This window comes from Sus scrofa, chromosome 14 (assembly GCF_054392235.1).
Source record: "Sus scrofa isolate SSC_HxYL_T2T_F1_AM1 chromosome 14, Sscrofa_HxYL_maternal_Yorkshire_Landrace_v2.0, whole genome shotgun sequence".
NCBI classification, from domain to species: Eukaryota; Metazoa; Chordata; class Mammalia; order Artiodactyla; family Suidae; genus Sus; species Sus scrofa.
The window spans coordinates 88741690-88764617 of record NC_139396.1 but is presented as its reverse complement, the minus strand read 5'-3'; the positions used below and the strand labels follow the sequence as shown (position 1 = coordinate 88764617).

At 41.3% G+C, this 22928-nt stretch overlaps 1 protein-coding gene, 1 long non-coding RNA gene and 1 pseudogene across 2 annotated transcripts in view; 1 reads left to right on the top strand and 2 right to left on the bottom strand.

Annotated features, from left to right (window-relative positions):
• The window catches only part of ZNF365 (zinc finger protein 365), an 831894-nt gene that overhangs the window by 109089 nt on the left and 699877 nt on the right, over window positions 1–22928 (bottom strand). The window lies entirely within an intron of this gene.
• The window catches only part of LOC102165048 (uncharacterized), a 1242341-nt gene that overhangs the window by 1182179 nt on the left and 37234 nt on the right, over window positions 1–22928 (bottom strand). The window lies entirely within an intron of this gene.
• Window positions 17233–20927, top strand: LOC146396844 (large ribosomal subunit protein bL33m pseudogene; annotated as a pseudogene).

The window sequence follows — 22928 nt, the reverse complement described above, 5'->3', positions numbered from 1 at the left end:
TGGTTCCTGGTCAGATTCGTTAACCACTGAGCCACAATGGGAACTCCTGGAGATGTTGCTTTAATGAGGAGGCCAGCAACCTGGGGAGATAGTAGGCTTGTGTCCCAAAACCAATTCTAAAGATCATATGTGACCAGAAAAGTTTTTAAAGGAAGAATCACTTGGGGAGAGGAGAATCAGGTCCTTGTTTTCTTCCAGTGTGTGCAGACTTTCTTCTCATTGGCTGGTGGTGAGGTAATAAGGCAATTTTCCAGCAATCTTGTGCTTGACCTGCAGTTACCATCCTCCACCTTTGCAAGGACCTTAGAACCCAAATAAGTACTCAAAGTATTTGTTGCATACATCCCTTGAAGAGGAACCAGTACCCTGCACTATTTGTTTCTTGACTGCTCCTCCTTTGTTTCTGGATTTCCTCTCTTCTTTGATAAGCAACTGTTTGTGCCCTTTGGAACTCAGGGAAGGTCAAGGAAGCTGAATGAAGCCCATTCCCTACAAACAAGAAGCAGGGAACATGGTAAGGATTTGTACCCAGGAAGACACCACAGGGTTCTGCTCTGTTTCATACGTATGCACAAGAGTAGTGATAGGGTGTAAAAATATGTCTAAGTCTAAAGAACCAATCTCTTTTGTTATATGTAAGATACAAGTTTAAGTGACAAAATAAATGGCTAAACTTCAGAGAAAACCAGTGTGCTGAAATAGCATATATATGGTTGACTCTCTTCCCTGTACTAATAGGTGTAAAGATTCATCTTCTTGCTTTGTCATTCCTTGGCATGAAAGGAACTGCCAAATCCTTTCCCATTTCCAACTTCATCATAAGCAAAGGGGGAAGACTGCCTTGAACTTTAAATGGAAACTACCTAGAGTCTTAGTTTGTTTTTAAGAATGAGCATGGGAGTTCCCATCGTGGCTCAGCAGTTACCGAACCCAACTAGCATCCATGAGGACGAAGGTTTGATCCCTGGTCTTGCTTCATGGGTTAAGGATCCGGTGTGGCCGTGAGCTATGGTTTTGGTTACAGGCATGGCTCCAATCCCGCACTTCTGTGGCTGTGGTGTAGGCTGACAGGTATAGCTCTGATTGGACCCCTATCATGGGAACCTCCGTATGCCACAGGTGTGGCCCTAAAAAGACAAAAGATGAAAAAGAAAAAAAAGAAAAAAGACTGAGTATGGTATGGAACAGAGGGTAAGCACTATCTTGCTTCAGGTTGATTCACTTGCTTCTTGAAGATTTATATTTCTTCTTTTCTGAAACTTTCTTATCCCCATTTCCCAATGGCAGTAGTTCAACCTTGTATAACACTTTGCAGGTTTCCAAGCACTTACTTGTACAGACAGGCAGGCACTTGTTCAATTCCAACAGGTTCAAATTAGTGGCTTGTCCAATGTCATAAAATTAGTAAATAGCTGAGCTACGTCTTGAATCTAGGTCTGTCTGGCTATAAGCCCAGTCCTCCTTCTACTACAAGCAGCTAAATATCTACTGGAGTGACATCTAAGATTGGTAATAGCAGAAATAGTCTGGGAGGGTAACCCACTGTAATTACATAGGTTATTTTGGGTTTTCCTAAGTTCTCAGTCCTGAGTACCAAGAGATTCAAGTTAAAAAGAGACTTGCTATTGTTAGTGGCTCTATTCTCCTCTGGGATAACTGCCAAGAACTATTCACAAACCAGACTAGGCAGGAACAGGCCATGTGAGGGAGAAGGGGGGTAGCCATGAGGTTGCAGCCTCTAACTCCTTGGACTCTGGGCCAAGCTGTCCAGTGGCTTCAGCCTGAGCCAGGATGATGAGAGCCAAATTAGGCAGGAGTCAAGCATTCTATTCAACAAACTTCAGTGGAGGGAGGCCAAGGAAAGCAGAATTTCAGGGCAGGTTTCTTAATCTAGTAAATTGACACCTGGGAAAAGTCAGTCAAATAAAGGCAGAAAAGCAACAGTTCAACCAACTTTGTATTAGGTGTTTCTCAAATGAGGGAGCTGAAGAAAGCTCTCCAGAATCCCAAATGTCTTTGGACCATGTATCTGCTAGTAAACCAACAGGGCTGCCTTGGTTCTATCTATGAAAAATAATTCACCTTTTGATCTGTGTTGGTCAGGCATGAAGGAAACAGTTTTCACCTATATCTTCTTTTCAGACACATCAGAACACTGAGGTGTCTCTAATCAAGTCCCTTCAGCCATTATATTCACCATCCCCAATTACACAGACCTCAAACTTCCAACTCCATCTTTTTTTTTTTTTTTTTCGTCTTTTTGCTATTTCTTTGGGCTGCTCCGGCGGCATATGGAGGTTCCCAGGCTAGGGGTCGAATCGGAGCTGTAGCCACTGGCCTACCAGAGCCACAGCAACTCGGGATCCGAGCCGCGTCTACAACCTACACCACAGCTCACAGCAACGCCGAATCGTTAACCCACTGAGCAAGGGCAGGGACCGAACCCGCAACCTCATGGTTCCTAGTCGGATTCGTTAACCACTGCACCACGACGGGAACTCCTTCCAGCTCCATCTTTTGCTGTGACCCCTTGATACAGAATGCTGGTCCATCTGGACTTTATTTCAAACAGAGTGGTCACATATTGGGAAAAGATCAAAGGAATCATGAGATATTAGAAGATGGAATTTGATTACTTTTAAATAAATATAGATGAGAGGAGAGTTAAAAACTGAATGTTGGGAAAAGAATAACTGTGAAGTCATAGGCAGAAGTTGAGAGATTGTTCTTCCTTAAGTTTTCTAGGAGAGATTTGCCTCCAGCTTATTCTTCTCTCTCTTTTTTTTTTTTTTTTCTTTTTAGGGCTGCAACTGTGACATATGGAAGTTCCCAGCTTCCCAGGCTAGGGGTCAAATCAGAGTTGCAGCTGTCAGCCTACACCACAGCCACAGATCGAAGTTGAGTCTGCGACCTACACTATAGCTCATGGCAACGCCAGATCCTTAACCAAATGAGCAAGGCCAGGGATGGTACCTGCGACCTCATGGATACTAGTCAGATTTGTTCCTGCTGAGCCACAGTGTGAATTCCCTCCAGCTTCCATTTAAAGCATGTTTTCCAGATTTCTCTGGTGGCTCAGCAGGTTAAGGATCCAGTGCTGTCACTGCTGTGGCTAGGGTCGCTGCTATGGCACAGGTTTGATCCCTGGTCCTGGAACTTCAACATGCCTCAGGTGCAGCCAAACAAACAGACAAAACCTTCTATTTTCCACAGTTGCCAAGATTCTCAAGTCCATTATTAATCTATTCAGTCCCTTTATGTTCCATGATTACTGCTGCCATTCTACCTAAGCAATACAAGCACAGGAGACCTTTGACTGACAATCCTGAGAAGACATGTGAGGGCTTCCAGGAAGGAAGAGTTCATAGCAAAGCAGCAGAGAAAAAGTAAAAACAAAACAAAACAAAACAAAACACCCCCGAAAATTGAATCTTTTACCTCTCACTTCATTGTATTCTTTACTTCTGAGATGTTCTCTTTTACAGGTTTTTGTACTTTCTCCGCCTATCAGGGAACAGAAAAAACTCTTGGGGGACGTGTCTTGAAACTTTGTAGTTTCAGAACAAGCAAGCAAACAAACAAACCAAAAGAAAGAAGGGTGGGAAGAAGGGAGAAAGTGTGGGAGAGAGATGGAGTGAGAAAGAGAGAGAGAGAAAAAGGGAGAGGTAGGGAGGGAGAGGAAGAGAGGGAGAGAAAGACAGAAAGAAAGGGAAAAAGATAGGAAAGAGGGAGTTCCCATCTCGGCGCAGTGGTTAACGAATCCGACTAGGAACCATGAGGTTTCGGGTTCAATCCCTGCCCTTGCTCAGTGGGTTAATGATCCGGCGTTGCCGTTAGCTATGGTGTAGGTTGCAGATGCGGCTCAGATCCCTCATTGCTGTGGCCCTGGCGTAGGCCGGCAGCTACAGCTCTGATTAGACCCCTAACCTGGGAACCTCCATATGCCTTAGGAGCGGCCCAAGAAATGGCAAAAAGACAAAAAAAAAAAAAAAAAAAAAAAAGATAGGAAAGAAAATTTGCCTGACATCTTATATACTTTGTCCTGACCTGTTTACATCATATGCTGTTGACATTCAGTCCAGAAGCAACTGTGGGAAGAATGATGCAACCTCAGATGTTAGGACATCAGGACTGCAGCCAAAGAATTTTCACAGCACACATAGAGGCTGGCCAGACTTCAGCTTTGGCCAGACACTTAGGTTATTCCATGCTGAATTCTCCCTCACTAGTTCTAAAATCCGCAGGCCTCTAATTGACTCTTCCATGGCTTGACTGCCATGTTCATCACACTCTTCCAATTCACGTTTTGGAAGAAGGAAGAAAAGCATGGGAAAGAGACCAATTAGAGAATTTGGGGTCATGATACCAAAATAATTTACACAATGTCGAAATATAGAACTTTCCTCAATTCTTCAATTATCACAGAGGAAATATCCTACTTAAGTCATAATTATTGGCTGCAGGGTTTTTTTTTTTTGGTTCTTGGTTTTGTTTTTTGTTTTTTCTAGGGCCGCTCCTGTGGCATATGGAGGTTACCAGGCTAGGGGTCTAATGGGAGCTGTAGCCACCAGCCTACACCAGAGCCACAGCAACTTGGGATCCAAGCTAAGTCTGTGACCTGCACCGGGGCTCACAGCAATGCCGGATCCTTAACCCACTGAGTGAGGCCAGGGAACGAAACACAACCTCACGGTTCTTAGACAGATTCTTTAACCACTGAGCCACGACAGGAACTCCTTGGCTGCGTTTTATAAGTTTATTTTGTAACTGTATAAACAATCAAGTAGCTTTTTTTGCCTAGATGCATTTTTATACCTCTTACTACAAAAAATTTCAGGTACATCAAAAAGTATAATAGTAGATTCCCATATCACTTATAACTGGAATCTAATATCCAGCACAAATGAACATCTCCTCAGAAAAGAAAATCATGGACTTGGAGAAGAGACTTGTGGCTGCCTGATGGGAGGGGGAGGGAGTGGGAGGGATCGGGAGCTTGGGCTTATCAGCCACAACTTAGAATAGATTTACAAGGAGATCCTACTGAATAGCATTGAGAACTTTGTCTAGATACTCATGTTGCAACAGAAGAAAGGGTGGGGGGAAAATGTAATTGTAATGTATACATGTAAGGATAACCTGACCCCCTTGCTGTACAGTGGGAAAATAAAAAAATTATTAATAAAAAAAAAAGTATGATAGTAGAATGAACACCGATATATCCAAACCCTATATTTAGTGTTAACATTTTGCCATGTTTTCTCCATTTGTCCACTAGAAACGTTTAAGTAAATGATAAATAATGTTTTACTTTGATCTAATTATCTTTGTATTCATCCCTAAAAAATAAAAATATTTTCCTCTACTATAGTACTTTAGTTGTACATAACAAAATTAACATCAATTCCTTAATATCAACTTATACCATGGTCAGAATTCCCGTAGTGGCACAATGGAAATGAATCCAACTAGTGGGTTAAGGTGTGAGCTATGGTGTAGGTTGCACAAGCAGCTTGAATCCCAATTGCTGTGGCTGTGGTGTAGGCCTGCAGCTGTAGCTCCAATTGGACCCCTAACCTGGGAACCTCAAGATGCCCTAAAAGTCAAAACAAAGAACAAAACAAGAAACTTAGACCAACTGTTCTTAAAATGATGAAATTGTAGCAAGTCAATATCCAATCAAAGTCCACAACTTAATTTTACAACATTTCCATCCCAATCTCCTAGCCCATCTATCTCTAACCCCCTCAACCTGTCCTCTCTGGTAACCATAAGTTTTTCAAAGTCTGTGAGTCAGTTTCTGTTCTGCAAATAAGTTCATTGTATCCTTTTTTTTTAGATTCTACATATAAGTGATAGCTTATGATGTTTGTGTCTCACTGTCTGACTTACTTCACTTAGCATGATAATTTCTAGGTCCATCCATGTTGCTGCAAATACCATTATTTCATTCCTTTTTTATAGCTGAGTAATATTACAATGTGTATATGTATCATATCTTCTTTACCCATTCCTCTGATGATGGACATTTAGGTTGCTTCCATGTCTTGGCTATTGTATACAGTGCTGCAATGAACATTGGAGTACCTGCATCTTTTCGAGTCATGGTTTTCTCTGCATAGATGCCTGGGAGTGGGATTGCTACATATGGCAATTCTATTTTTAGTTTTTTGAGGAATCTCCATACTGTTTTCCAGAGTAGTTGTACCAGTTTACATTTCCACCAACAGTGTAAGAGGGTTCCCTTTTCTCCACATCCTCTCCAGCATTTATTGTTTGTAGGCTTTTTGATGATAGCCATTCTGTTTGGTATAATGTGGTACCTCAGAGTAGTTTTGATTTGCATTTCTCTAATAATTAGTGATACTGAACATCTTTTCATGTGTGTTTTTGGCCATCTATGTCTTCTTTGGAGAATTTTCTGTTTAGATTTTCTGGCCAAGGAGTTCCCGTTGCAGCTCAGCGGTAACTAACCCAGATAGTATCCATGGGTTTGATCCCTGGCCTTACTCAGCAGGTTAAGGATCTGGTGTTGCTGTGGCTGTGGCCAGAAACTGCAGCTCCAATTCGACCCCTAGCCTGGGAGTTTCCATATGCCCTGGGTGCAGCCACCCAAGAAAACAAAAACAAAAAATGGGTAGAAGATCTTCTGGCCATAGCCACAGCCACAGCAACGCCGGATCCAAGCCATGTCTGTGACCTACACCACAGCTCACGGCAACGCCAGATCCTTAACCCACTGATTGAGGCCAGGGATCAAACCCGTGTCCTCATGGATAAAACCCGTGTCCTCATGGATACTAGTCAGATTCGTTACCACTGAGCCACGACAGGAACTCCCTGCCCTTTTTTTGACAGGGTTGTTTTTTTTTGGTATTGAACTGCAGGAGGTGTTTATATATTTTGGAGAGTAATTCTTTGTCAGTTGCTCCATTTGCAAATATTTTCTCCCATTCTGTGGTTGTCTTTTCGTTTCGTTCAGGGTTTCCTTTGCTGTGCTATTCCAGCCTATTTTATTTTTATTTATTTGTTTGTTTGCTTTTGGCCACACCCACAGCTTGCAAAAGTTCCCTGGCCAGAGTTTGAACCCTTGACATAGCAACGACCCAAGCCACTGTGGTGACACCACCAGATTCTTAATCCACTGTGCTGCAAGAGAACTCCTCCAGTCTATTTTTCATCATTGATCATTCTGTCTTTTAAAATTACTGGATACAGGTAAAATATTAAATATATTCTTCAATATTTATGTACAATAAAACAAAGTAAAATAAGGAATATCAAATTTTGACTTTATAACTGTGAACCCTATGCCATCTATTTTACTTATTATTATTATTTTTTGGCTGCACCCACAGCATGCATAAGTTCCTGGGCCAGGGATGAAACCTGCAACACAGCAGCAACTCAAGTCACAGCAGTGACAAGCCAGATCATTAAACTGCTGAGCCACCAGGGAACTCCTATGCCATCTATTTTAGTTGATACTTTTTTTGTTGCAAACAGCAGAAACTAACCTTGCCTAGGTTAATTTAAATGGGGGATTTAATTGAAATTTGTTAGTTATGAATTGCATTTCCAGCATATAGTAGGAAATCTCAGAATAAAGATAGTTTAGGTAAGAGAGAAGTCTGTAAAAGAAGTCTAGGAGTTCCCATTGTGGCTCAGTGGGTTAAGTATCCCTAAGGGTGTGGGTTTGATCCCTGGCCTTGCTCAGTGGGTTAAGGATCTGGCATTGCTACAAGCTACCATGTAGGGCATGGACCTGGCATTGCTGTGGCTGTGGTGTAGGCCGGGCAGCTGCAGTTCCATTTTGACCTCTAGCTTGCAATCTTCCATATACAACAGATGTGGCCATAAAAAATTTTAAAAAACCCCCCAAAACTCAATATATTGAAAATTGAGCTCACTGTCCTCCCCTCCCCCTGACCATCTGCATCTTTGTTTCCTACCTTAGGGCATGGCATGAACTTCCAATCCATTTGCCCAACTCAGAAACCTAAGCATCATCTTCGGTTTATTCCTTCTTTCTTAGTATGTTAGCAAGTCCTATCGATTCTATATCCTGAAACTCTCAATTCTGTATTCTTCTCTTCATTCCCACTACCATCTTGCCTGTTTGACTCTAACAGCTCCCTAACTTGTCTTTCTATCTCCGGTGTTGCTACTTCTCAGTTCACTCTCTACACTATGGTCAAAGTAGCTAATGCAAATTTGGTCATGTCACTTTCCTGCTTTCAGCATTCCACTGGTTTCCTATGGCCCTAAGATAAATTCCTAATTGTATCCTGACCGGAAGCCCTTCCAAGGTTGTCTACTTACCCTCTAGACTCATCTGAAAACTACCTTTGTTTCCTAATGTCCATATTCTTGTCTTATAGCCTGGTTTTTGACCACACTTTATCTGCATTCTGAGGCACACTTCTACTGCAAATTTTACCTGTATACTTCTATGGAAACCTCAGATTTTACTTTGAATGAGACTGTTTTCTGAAAAACTAATCTGCTTGGACTGAATTGTATTCTTTCAAAATTCATATATTGCAGCTCTAAACTTCATTGTGGCTCTCTTTGGAGATAGGGTCCTTAAGGAGGTAATTAAGGTAAAATATAGTCCTATGGGTAGACCCTGATTCAATGTGAACCACGTCCTTCTAAGAAAAGAAATTTGGACACAGATATATACAGAAGGGAGACCATGTGAAGACACAGGAGAAGTCATCCATCCTCAGGTCAAGGAGAGAGGCCTCATAAGGGAAGGACCCTAATCCAATAGGACTAGTGTCCTCAGAAGAGGAAAAGACATCAGGAGTGCATAGACAGAGACAAGGACATGTGAGGACACAGCAAGAGGTCAGCTGTCTGCAAGCCAAGGAAGGAGGCCTTAGGGGAAATTAATTCTGCCAACACTGATCTTGGATTTCCAGCCTCCAGAACTGTGAGAAAGTAAATTTCTGTTGTTTGAGAAATTTCTGGAGTTCTCGTCGTGGTGCAGTGGAAACGAATCTGACTAGGAACCATGAGGCTTCAGGTTCTATTCTCAGCCTTGCTCAGTGTGTTGAGGATCTGGCATTGCTGTGAGCTGCGGTGTAGGTCACGCAGATGGGGCTCAGATCCTGTGTTGCTCTAGCTGTGGTGTAGGCTGGCAGCTACAGTTCCTATTGGACCCCTAGCCTGGGAACCTCCATATGCTGCAGGTGTGGCCCTAAAAAGCAGGGGAAAAAAAAAAGAAATTTCTTTGTTAAGGTCTGTGGTATTTTGTTATGGCAGCCCTAGTAAGCAAATATTTAATCCTTCCTCTGTCTTCTCACAGCATGCTATAATTCTTTCATTAGAATCTTCACATGAGTTCTACTGTGGTGCAATTGGTTAAGAATCCAGCTGAAGAAGTTCCACTGTGGCTCAGGGGTAACAAACCTGACTAGGATTCATGAGCTCCCCGGTTTGATCCCTGGCCTTGCTCAGTGGGTTAAGGATCCAGCATTGGCATGAGCTCAGATGTAAATCACAGATACGGCTGAGATCTGGCATTACTGTGGCTGTGGTATAGGCTGGCAGCTGCAGCTCCGATTCAACCCCTGGCGTGGAACTTCCATATTCCTCAGGTGCAGACCTAAAAAACCAAAACCAACCAACCAAACAAACAAAAGTATCTGGCTGTAGTGGCTCAGGTTGCTGCAGAGGCACTGGTTCGCTACCTGGCCTGACACAGTGGGTTAAATGATCTGGCATTGCCATAGCTGCAGCTCAGATTCTATCCCTGGCCCAGGAATTCCCATATGCCATGGGTGCAGCCATTAAAAAAAAAAAAAAAAAAAAAGGAATCTTCACATGATATTGTAATGATCTGTTTTACTCTCCATGTCTCCTTTTAGACTGGAAGCTACCCCAGAGCAGGTGTCTTTCTTATTTACCACTGCAGCCCTAGCTCTTCACATGGTGGCTAGGACATTATAGGAACTCAATAAATATTTTTGAATGAAAAAATTGATTAATAATGTATGTAAATGTTCTTGCATGGTTAACAATATATTCTAATGCTCAGTAAGTATGAGTTATATCTCTTCATTTCCTCTGTTTCTAATTGCTTCTACTTATCACAAATGCATTTTCCCATCTAGTAAGTGTAATTGCAACTTGAGACTTACTCTTTAATTTTATTTATTTGCTTATTTAATTTATTTATTTTTCTTTTTCGCCACCCCATGGCATATGGAGTTCCTAGGCCCCAGTTGCAACCTATGCCACATCTGCAGCAATGCCAGATCCTTAATCCACTGTGCTGGGCCAGGGATCGAACCTGAGTCTCAGCCTTCTAGAGATGCTGCCAATCCCTTTGCACCACAGGGGTAACTCCAGAGACCACTACTTAAATTTAGATATTGTTGGAGACCATGGAACAGCAGAACTCTGCAGAAGGCAAATATCTTGGACTCAAAGTTCTAAAGAACAGAGTCTCCTTTAAAGACAAGATAAAGGACTTATGCATTAACCATGTTATTCTATAAACAGCTGCATTATGTCCTAAGGATACCCCCTTTTGGTATTACAAAGAAGATAATCTCATCATTGCCCATGCCTGCCCCTGCCCACTAATCTTGTTACCTCCATTAATCTCTTCAATAATCTCATCATCTTCCTTAATAAAAAGATGTGGGCTGAAACCTAGGTGCTTTTGCCTCCTGGTCCCCCAATTTCTAAATGTAAGAGTCTTGTGTGTTCTGCTACACTGCGCAGTCCCTCTTCCAGGATTCCCTGTTTCGTTTCCCTGCAGTACTAGACGTGGCAAGATATGCCTAAGCACATCTGAAGATCTTACAGGGGAAGACCTACAATGTCTATGTAATCTCCTGGAAATTTAGACATGATACATTTGACTTTGAAGTAACAAGCCTTGGTAGTCCTCAGAGAGAAATGACTTAAAGTATAGTGTGCATCTGTCACTAGGAGTCTACCTGGCCAGTACCAACCTGGCTCCATTCTAATATAGGCCGACTCCAAAAAAGGAGTGTATTAGTTTGATAGGGCTTTCATAATAAAGTATTAGAGACTGGGTGACTTAAAGAATAGAGTTTTATTTTCTATGAATTTTGGAGGCCAGAAGTCCATCTATGTATTTGTATATACTTAAGTATGAAGTTCCACCCATATGACTTCCTTTTACCTTAATTACCTCTGTAAAGACCCTCTATCCAAATACAGTAACATTCTGAAGTACTAGAGATCAGGACTTCATTATATGAACTTTAGGGGGAATGCAGTTCAGTCCATAACAGGGAACTAGATATTCATTCCCACGTCCCAATCAAATGTTGCAGTTTTGGCACCTGACCAGGGACAGGACCCCAAGAAATGGCATATTGTCAAAAAGAGGTGACAGTACTCCCTGAGCAAGGTGAAGTGTCCAGCAAAGAAAGGGGAAAACGGAAGTTCTCAATAACTCCCAGAAACGCTTGAGGAGAGAGAGTTGGGATCTGCTCTACTGAGAAAGAACAGCTGTGACATGTTATAGAGGCATTTCCCAAGACTGTGTCCTGAGCTTTCTATGCTCAATTCCCTCTAGACAAAGCACAAACTTTGATCACCTTTTCAAAGGTTCTACTTAAAATTATTCCTTTATCCTCAACCCATTTCCTGACCTGGATATTCCATCTGTATTTCAGATAACAGGTGATCAGTTCTGGCTCTTGGATTTCCTATTTCAGTTCATGACTCCACCATTCTTTCATCTTTTAAAAAAAAATTGGGGAGGGGGGAGTCTTTTTAGGGGCTGTACCCTGGGCATATGGAAGTTCCCACCTGGGGGTGGAATTGAAGCTGCAGCTGTCAGCCTACGCCACAGCCAGGCCAGTGAAGGATCCAAGGCACATCTGTGAGATATACCATAGCTCATCGCAACGCTGGATCCTTAACCCACTAAGCGAGGTCAGAGATCAAAGCCGAATCCTCATGGATATTAGTCGGGTTTGTTACCACTGAGCCACGATGGGAACTCCATTCTTTCATCTTTGACCTTTTCTTTTCTTCACTTCTAAAATCCCCCCCAAGGGAGTTCCTGTCGTGGCTCAGTGGTTAACGAATCCAACTAGGAAGAATGAGGTTGCAGATTCGAACCCTGGCCTTGCTCAGTGGGTTGAGGATCCGGAGTTGCTGTGGCTGTGGTGTAGGCCAGCAGCTGCAGCTCCACTTAGACCCCTAGCCTGGGAACCTCCATGTGCCGCGGGTGCAGCCCTATAAAGACAAAGACAAAAATATATAAATAAATAAAATAAAATAAAATAAAATCCCCCCAAAATTACTAATCATAAAGGGTCTATATTTGGGAATTCCCTGGTGGTGCAGCAGGTTAAGGATACAGCATTTTCACTGCTGTGGCTCTGGTTGCTGCTGTGGCTCTAGTTGCTTCTGTGACACGGGTTTGATTCCTGGCCCAGGGAACTTCCACATGCTATGGGCATGGCCAAAAAAGTCTGCCTTTATAATTTTCTCAAGGATGCTTTCTTTATTCATGATTCCTCACATACAAAATGGCTTCCAAACTTTTCTTGATCTTTCAACTGATCCCTCATATATTAATAGTTAACAAATAATCATTATGATGTAAATGATGATGATGATTTGGCTTTGGCCACCATTAGCCCCACCCCCTCACTTTAATAAAATGAACTTAGCTTTAGCCAGGGCTGGACTCAAGGCAGGACCCAAGAAAAATTGATAAATATTGGGATAGGCAGTATGACACTATATAGTGAGGAAAATGAAAAGCAGACATACACATTATCATGCATGAAGTTCAACTAAGCTGGAGTAGAAAAGCAAGTCACAAAAGAACATGGGTAATACAGTTCCACTTATTGACCAAGTTATAAACAGAAACAAACAATGTGTTCAGGGTACATTTTGGGTAGAACCAGAGAGAAAACAAAGGAATGACAAACTCAAAGTTTAGGACAGGAACTGTTTCTAGGGTGGGAAGGAGGGAGATATGGGGGGGGCATGCAAAAGTTGTCATCACAGTGTGGGCAATTGATCTGTATTTTAGCAGGGTAGTGGGTATGTGGGTGCTTACTCAGGTATTTCCCCCCCTTTTACCATCTCTGAAATCTGTCAGTCAAGTGGTTGTTGTGATAAAGTTGTGTTCCTTTAGAAATATGGGCATTCCCTGGTGGCCTAGTGTTTAAGGATGGGCATTGTCACTGCTGTGGCATGGCCTGAGAACTTCTATATGCTGAGGGCGTGGCCAAAAAAAAAAAGAGAGAGAGAGAGAGAAATACTTTAATAGATTTGCGGAATCATCTCCCGCTGGGCATTCTTCGTCCTAAAGGGGAATGCAAATCTATTCTCATTTTTAACTTCATGATGTATGAAAGGTAGAACTGCCCTTAGCTTTAAACAAAACTAACTATAGATTTCGTTGTTTGCTTTAAGACTGAGCATGGTGTTGAGTGGATTATATCAACTTGATTCAAAATCTTTGACCTTAGATGCAATCTTAATAACTACTTCTATTATCCCCTGTAGTGGTTCACTAACACATTGTGTACAATGGGGTGTCATAAATTCTTAGACAACTGAATAAATTTTAATATAATGATGTTGTTAAAACAGATAAATGAAAGTCAAGAAGTATATTTAATGGTTTATACTTGCACTTTCATGTTAAGATATTTCAAATCAGAATATATCCACTCCCAGAGGTGTGCCAACGATCCCTAGAATAGAGGAATACTGCATCATTCATAGTCCTGCACTGTCAATATTACTTGTGAATAGGAGTTCCAGTCATGGCTCAGTGGTAACAAACCTGACTAGTATCCACAAGGATGCAGGTTTGATCCCTGGCCTTGCTCAGTGGGTTAGGGATCTGGTGTTGTGGTGAGCTGTGGTATAGGTCACAGATGTGGCTCAGATCCCACATTGCTGCTGCTGTGACAGAGGCCAGCAGCTGCAGTTCTGATTCTTATTACTTGTGAATAAATTATTGAAAACATTATTTTCTTTGAACCTCAGACTGTAAAAAACTAATTGATTTGCTCTGACTTCTCGTACACAAACCACAATAAAATTAACATTAAATATTAAACTCCAAAATATTCTCTAAATATTTAGAAACAATTGAATGGATCTAGTTTTGTAACTCCAGCAGAATTAATAACCTTGTTTTTGTTTTGTGCCATTTTGTTTCCTTCCTTCCTCCCTCCCTCCCTTCCTTCCCTTCTTTCTTTCTTATTTTGGCTGCATCTGAGGCCTATGGAAATTCCTGGGCCAGGGATCAAACCTATGCCACAGCAGTAACCAGAGCCACAGCAGTAACAATGCTAGATCCTTAACCTGCTGAACCACCAGGGAACTCTTTTTTTCTTCTTTTTTTTGTTATTTTCTATTTAATAGTAGTTAAAGGAGATTTATCATTTGGCAAAAAGCAGTAATCAAGTCATCCTCAGGACAGAGCTAGAAAGGGCCAGAGAATTCAGGGCTTAGAATTTTATACTTACCTCCAAATGAAATTACTAATACACCCCCAGAGATATAGACAAGACTGAGAATAGAGAGCATCTATTATACAACTTGAAATATGTGTCCCCTTCCTGGATGCTGTGCTTATGGTGCTCTATGAATTAATTTATTTTATAAACCTCCCATTTATCTTTTGAATAGCATGATTCAATTTGTTAGATGTGAATATTAAAGCTGTGCCCCAATTTTAGGCCAGTTTTTATCATATCTTTATCATTTAATATGATGAGGCTTGGGCTTCTCTCTCTCATCCATCCAGAGCCCTTTAGAACTACTGATTGTCTTTTTTTTTTTTTCCATATTGAATGAACACAACATATTAAGCATTTTATACACATACCTGGGATCTCTGTTTCCTGTTTCTCACTAGCCTTGCCTTGAGTGACAACTAAGGTCAAAATATTATTTCCAAAGCAGTGTTTCTCTAAATTCCATCTCTGAGGAAACTCAGATTTTTTCCAAATAGTTCTAGGAATCCCCACTGTCTCAAGTGTGACCAGTGCACTGAGTCCTTTTATTTTCTGTTTGGGAAAAGATGCTGGAAAGTGAATAAAAAATTATATGTCTGGAGTTCCTGTCTTGGCTCAATGGAAATGAATCTGACTATTATCCACACAGATGAGGGATCAATCCCTGGCCTCACTCAGTGGGTTAAGGATCTGACGTTACCATGAGCTGTGGTGTAGGTCATAGACATGGCTTGGCTCTGGTGTTGCTGTGGCTGTGGTGTAGGCCAATGGCTGTAGCTCCAATTTGACCCCTAGCCTGGGAACCTCGAAATGCCGTGGGTGAAGAAAAAAAAAATATGTGGCTTATATGGCAGGTTTTTTTTTTTTTTTTTTGGTCTTTTTAGGGTCACATTCACAGCATATGGAAGTTCCCGAGCTAGGAGTTGAATTGGAGCTGTATCTGCCAGCCTGCACCACAGCCATAGCAATGCAGGATCCAAGCCATGTCTGCAGATTATACCACAGCTCACGGCAAAGCCAAATCCTTAACCCATTGAGTAAGGCCAGGGATCAAACTTGCATCCTCATGGATACTAGTTGGTTTTGTTACTGCTGAGCCATGACAGGAACTCTGGCAGCTATCATTTATTGAATGCTTGCTATATGTCAGGGCTACACAAGTCACAAGAAGAAAAAAGGATAATCTGAATGACTGCAATATATATTCCCTTTCCCTGTAAAAACTCTGGGTTTATCACACATTGACCTCTGATTAAAACTTGGCCTTTAGGAGTTGCCTGGTGGCTCAGTGGGTTAAGGAACTGGCATTGCTACTGCTGCGGCTTGGGTTGCTATTGTGGCATGAGTTCGATTCTTGGCCTGGGAACTTCTGTGTGCTGCAGGAGCTGCCAAAAAAAAAAAAAAAAAAAAAAACAAAAAAAACAAAAACAAAAACCAAACAACAAATAAACAAACAAAAAACCCTAAAAAATTTGGCCATAAGATTGTCAAAACTTTGAGAAAACCATGCAGCAGAAGTTGGCACAACATTGTAACTCAACTATACTTTAATAAAAAAAGATACAAAAACTAAAAACAAAGCAAAACAAACACACTTCAAGAAGGCCAGAAGCCAGAAAACACTGTAATTTCAATTTTGAGTGATTTTCCATGTTAGAAGTTGTAGAAACCCGAATTCACTTCTGCAGCCAAATACCTTCTGATATGGAAGAATACCTTCCAAAAGCTTGTTAGTCCTAAAATAAGAAGTAAAGAACCTTTTCGACTCAGGTACATTGAGGGACTTCACTTTTTTTTTCAGCCATGCCCACGGGATATAGAAGTTCCCAGGCTAGGGATCAAAACTGAGTCACAGCAGGGAACTCCAGGACTTTACTCTATGGGCTGCAAAATTGCTTTTGGTGGTGGCAGGGGTGGGGGGTGGTGACTGTGGTTTTAAGATGTTTTCTGAATGCATACTTTTCTTTGTTAATGGCTGCACCACGGCATATGGAAGTTCCAGGCCAGGGATTGAATCTGAATTGTGGTAACACTGGACTCTTTAACATATTACACTGGGCTGGGGATAGAATGCTTGCCCACAGCAACCTGAGCTGCTGTAGTCTGATTCTTCCTTTTTTTTTTTTTTATTTTTTTTTGGTCTTTTTTGCCATTTCTTGGGCCACTCCTGTGGCACATGCAGGTTCCCAGGCTAGGGGTCGAATCAGAGCTGTAGCCACTGGCCTACACCAGAGCCATAGCAATGCAAGATCCGAGCCCCATCTGCAACCTACACCACAGCTCACAGCAATGCTGGATCCTTAACCCACTGAGCAAGGCCAGGGATTGAACCCACAACCTCATGGTTCTTAGATTTGTTAACAACTGAGCCACAATAGGATTCTTAACTATGTACCCACTGCACCACAGTGGGAACTGCATCTTTACACTTAATTCATGTCTTTGCTTCAGACATTACCAGAAAAACAAAAGAAAACAGTGAGTAATTTGGGAATGACTCAAGCCTCCACTCTACCCCACCCCGTATTAGAAAGACTTGCCTTAAAACAGAGTCCAAAAAGTTCTGACTCGGCTCTCCCACTCTGAGCCACGTCGACTGTGAAGGTGGTGCTCTTTCTTAGCACAGTGAAAATAAATTTATCTTTTTTTTTTTTTAATTTTTTTTTTTAGGCATGCACCAGCAGCATGTGGAAGTTGCCAGGCTAGGGGTTAAATCAGAGCTATAGCTGCCAGCTATGCTACAGCCATGGCGATGTGGTATTCAAGCCTCACTCGTGACCACAGCTCACAACAATGCCGGATCCTTAACCCAAGCAAGGCCAGGGATCAAGGCCAGGGATCAAACCCGAGTGCTCATGGATACTAATAGGTTTTGTTTACTAACAAGCGTGACAGGAACTCTAAGAATAAGTGTATTTTATCAAGAGCCAGCTCTGGGCTCCACTCTCCCCTCAGGCTCTTGGCACCTATAATCAAGCTTTTTCTTTCTTTCTTTCTTTCTTTCTTTCTTTCTTTCTTTCTTTCTTTCTTTCTTTCTTTCTTTCTCTCTCTCTTTCTTTCTCTCTCTCCTTCCTTCCTTCCATCCTTCTTTCTTTCTTTCTTTCTCTCTCCTTCCTTCCTTCCTTCCATCCTTTTCTTTCTTTCTTTCTTTCTTTCTTTCTTTCTTTTTCTTTCTTTCTTTCTTTCTTTCTCTCTCTCTTTCTTTTTCTTTCTTTCTTTCCTTCCTTCCTTCCTTCCTTCCTTTCCTTCCTTCCTTCCTTCCTTCCTTCCTTCCTTCCTTCCTTCCTTCTTTCTTTCTTTCTTTCTTTCTTTCTTTCTTTCTTTCTTTCTTTCTTTCTTTCTTTCTTTCTTTCTTATCTTCTAAATACCTCCTGACATTTGGCATTAAAATAAAATGCCAAAAATATTTCTTATTACATCAAAACAGAAACTAAAGGCTCTTGTAATCACAATCATGAAGATAAGGGAAAGATTCATGATAGCCAACGGAAGAGACAAAAGTGACTATGGGAATCAAAACACTTCTAAACAAGAAACAGAAAATAGAAAGAAGATGAAAGAAAAACAAACTTTGCAGATTCAATAGAACACGCAAGGTCAGAAGGTACTTTACTTTGATGAATTCGTTGATTTTCATAATTGCCATAATCTCTCATTGTCTAAGGAGCAATAACTTCATTCAATGCAAAATAATCAAAGAGTTTATTTTTTCCTTAAATTTTGATCCAATAATATTTACAGAGGAGTTTCCGTCTTGGCTTAGCAGTAACAAATCTGACTAGTATCCATGAGGATTTAGGTTTGATCCCTGGACTCGATCTGTGGGTTAAGGATCCAGTGATTCCATGAACTGAGGTGTAGGTCACAAACATGGTTCAGATCCGAGTTGCTGTGGCTGTGGCATAGGCTAGCAGCTGCAGCTCCAATTCAGTCCCTTACCTGGGAACTTCCATATCCTGCAGTCACTGCCTTAAAAAAAAAAAAAAAAAAAGAGAGAGAGAGAGAGAAAATGAATCTGACTGTAGTAGCTCTGGTTTCTGTAGAGGTGTGTGTTCAATTCCTGGCCCAGCCCAGTGAGGTAAGGATCTGGTGTTGCTGCAGCTGTGGTGTAGGTTACAGCTGTGGCTTGGATTCAATCCCTGGCCTGGGAACTTCCATATGCAATGGGTGTGCCCCTAAAGAAAAAAAATAGACAAAAAATATTTACAGAGAATTAAACAGAATAGATCACTGAACAACATACTTCTCAGACACATTAAAAAATTTTAATGCAGTTAAATTTTTTAATGCATTTAAATTTAATTAATTTAATTTAATTTTATCTGGTGTTGCTGCAGTTACATTAAATTTAAATTAATTAAATTAATTAACCACCCGATCCTTAACCTACTGGGCTGGACCGGGGATTGAACACGTCTGTTAGATTCATGTTTCACTCTCTCTCTCTTTTTTTTTAGGGCTGCACCTGCAGGATATGGAAGTTCCCAGGCTAGGGGTTGGATTGGAGCTGCAGCTACTAGCCTACATCACAACCACAGCAATGAGAGATTCAAGCTGCATTTTCAACCTACACCACAGTTCACAGCATCACTGGATTCTTAGCATACTGAGCGAGGCCAGGGATTGAAACCCATCCTCATAGATACTAGTCAGGGTTGTTACTGCTGAGCCACAACGGGAACTCCTGTGGTCAGATTCTTAACCCACTGTGCCACAAAGGAACTCCTAAAAATATTTTATTTTATTTTATTTTATTTTTATTTATTTATTTATTTTTTTTTGGTCTTTTTGCTATTTCTTTGGGCCGCTCCCGCGGCATATGGAGGTTCCCAGGCTAGGGGTCAAATCGGAGCTGTAGTCATTGGCCTACGCCAGAGCCACAGCAACGCGGGATCCGAGCCGCGTCTGCAACCTACACCACAGCTCATGGCAACGCCGGATCGTTAACCCACTGAGCAAGGGCAGGGACCGAACCCGCAACCTGGTTCCTAGTCGGATTCGTTAACCACTGCGCCACGACGGGAACTCCCTAAAAATATTTTAAAGTGATCAGATTGGTATGAGAAGCTGGGTAGCCTGTTCTAAAACTAAAAGTTGTATTTATCATTTTGTTTGTAAACTGTTTGCAACAAGACAGATATTACATCAGATAGGTTTTTTGGATTGGATAAATATATTAAGAAATTTCAAAAGTCAAGTACATTCCACAGAGCACTGGAAGACCATGTTTACTTGAAATACATGGAGGTCCAATAAAAATGCACTAGACCAATTTCTTTCCTTTTCTTTTTTAGGGCTGCACCTGAGGCATATGGAGGTTCCCAGGCTAGGGGTCTAATCAGAGCTGTAGATGCCGGCCTATACCAGAGCCACAGCAACACAGGATCAGGGCCGTGTCTGCAACTTACACCACAGCTCATGGCAATGCAGGATCCTTAACCCACTGAGCAAGGCCAGGGATGGAACCTGCATCCTTATGGTTTCTAATCAGATTTGTTAATCACTGAGCCATGATGGGAACTCCACACTAGACCAATTTCTTGAAAATAAACAGGAAAAACATTGTGAATTATTTTGAAATGCCATCAAGTATAGCAGCAGCTATTAAGTTTTTTAATAAAAATGGCTTCAGAGGTCATAGTGAAAAAATTGTGTTCTTTAAACAAAGGCAGCTTTTTGGGAATTATTGAACTAATAGCTAAATTCTACTCTATCTTTGCATAGGGACTTGGAAAAAAATGTCAAAATAAAAGAACAAATGTTACATCTAAAAACACATTAAAGATAAATCAAAATAATGAAATGATAAAATTAAGTAGTAACTCAAACAGGAGTTCCCGTCGTGGTGCAGCAGAAATGAATCCGACTAGGAACCATGAGGTTGTGCGTTTGATCCCTGGCCTCGCTCAGTGGGTTAAGGATCCGGTATTGCCTTGAGCTGTGGTGTGGATTGCAGATGCAGCTCAGATCTGGCGTTGCTGTGGTTGTGGCATAGGCTGGAACTATAGCTCCGATTAGACCCCTAGCCTGGGAACCTCCATATGTCGTGGGTGCACCCCTAAAAAGACAAAAGAAAAAAGACAAAAAGAAAAAAAGTAGTGAATCAAATCAGCCAGATATCCAAGATTATTCCATTAGTAAAGTCTATATTGGAGAGATGATATTATTATTGTCTTCTACATTAATAATAGAAACACCTAGATTTTGCACCTGTTATAGAGCCTGAAGGGGTGCTATCCTACTGTCTGTGGTCACCTTTGCCAAGAGTAAGTCAAAAACAATTCTGGTGAAACTGATAAGCCAAGCTGGAATGGGCTGTTTCCTCAACACTAAGAGAAGCCAACTACAATTACAGGAGAAACTGACTCTGTTGCATTATGATCCAGTTGGGGAAAAAAAAAAGTTTTCTTTGTGGAAAAGAAAAAAATACACTCCCTCTAAACAAAAGATTGAAAATGAATTTGATTTATAAATGAGAAGACTGAGGGCTGGGTACGGATTTAGAAATTCTGAGCAGGCAATAAAAGCAGAGGAAATGGCACGAAATTACCACCTCTTATGATTTGAAGGCCATTGTGAAGGAAAACAATGCAGTGAAAGAAACTTCTTCATACAAGGCTATATATCATTGCATCACATTTATTTATCTTCCTGGATTTTTTTATGGCCCTTAATAATTAAAAATATTTAAGGAGTTCCCATTGTGGCTCAGTGGTTAACAAATCTGACTAGGAACCATGAGGTTTCGGGTTCGATGCCTGGCCTTGCTCCGTGGGTTAACGATCCGGTGTTGCCATGAGCTATGGTGTAGGATGCAGACGCGGCTCGGATCCCACGTTGCTGTGGCTCCTGTGTATGCTTGGCAGCTTCAGCTCTGATTAGACCCCTAGCCTGGGAACCTCCATGTGCCGAGGGAGTGGCCCTAGAAAAGGTAAAAAAAATAATTAAAAAATAAAAAAACAACAACAGAAATACCTATAAAAATTTTTAAACTTTCCTCTAGCTGAAACCCCTCTATTTATGACTTTATTCAACAACTGCAGGAGTTCCTGTCATGGCTCAGCACTAACAAACTCGATTAGGATCCTTGAAGACATGTGTTCGATACTTGGCCTTGCTGAGGGGGTTAAGGATCCAATGATGCCGTGAACTGTGGTGTAGGTCACAGTTGCAGCTCGGATCTGGTATTGCTGTGGCTGAGGCATAGGCCGACAGCTATAGCTCCAATTCAGCGCCTATCCTGGAAACTTCCATATGCTGTGGGTGAGGCCCTAAAAAGACAAACAAACAATTGCAATCTTACACTGAACAGTATTCATGGTCAGTTATGCTATCAAGTAACTGTTACAAAGGTAAGAGTAAAGGGCTAAAAAACTAGTCTTTTTTTTTTTTTTTTTTTTGTAATGATTTTTATTTTTTTCCATTATAGCTGATTTACAGTGTTCTATCAATTTCCTATTGCATGGCAAGGTGACCCAGTCACACTTACAGGTGTACATTCTTTTTTCTCACATTATCATGCTCCATCACAAGTGACCAGACATAGTTCCCAGTGCTATACAGCAGGATCCCATTGCTTATCCATTCCAAAGGCAAGAGTTTGCATCTATTAACCCGAAATTCCCAGTCCTTCCTAGTCCCTCCCCTTCCCTTTTGGCAACCACAAATCTGTTCTCCATGTCCATGATTTTCTTTTCTATGGCAAGTTTCATTTGTGCCATATATTAGGTTCCAGGTATAAGCGAAATCATATGGTATATATCTTTCTCTTTCTGACTTGCTTCACTTAGTATGTGAGTCTCTAGTTCCATCCATGTTGCTGCCAATGGCATTATTTTTCTCTTTTTAGGGCTGAGTAGTATTCCATTGTGTATATATACACCACATCTTCCTAATCCAATCACCTGTTGATGGACATTTGGTTTGTTTCCATGTCTTGGCTATTGTGAACAGTGTTGCAATGAACATGTGGGTGCATGTGTCTTTTTCAAGGAAAATTTTGTCTGGATATATGCTGAAGAGTGGGATTGCTGGGTCATGGTAGTTCTATGTATAGTTTTCTAAGGTACCTCCATACTGTTCTCCATAGTGGTTGTACCAATTTTACATTCCCACCAACAGTGTAGGAGGGTTCCCTATTCTCCACACCCTCTCCAGCATTTGTTATTTGTGGACTTTTTAATGATGGCCGTTCTGACTGGTGTGAGGTGGCACCTCATGGTAGTTTTGATTTGCATTTCTCTAATAATCAGGGATGTTGAGCGTTTTTTCATGTGTTTGTTGGCCATCTCTATATCTTTTTTGGAGAAATGTCTATTCAGGTATTTTGCCCATTTTTCCATTGGGTTGTTGGTTTTTTGCTGTTGAGTTGTATAAATTGTTTGTATATTTTAGAGATTAAGACCTTGTCAATTGCATCTCTTGAAATTATTTTCTCCCATT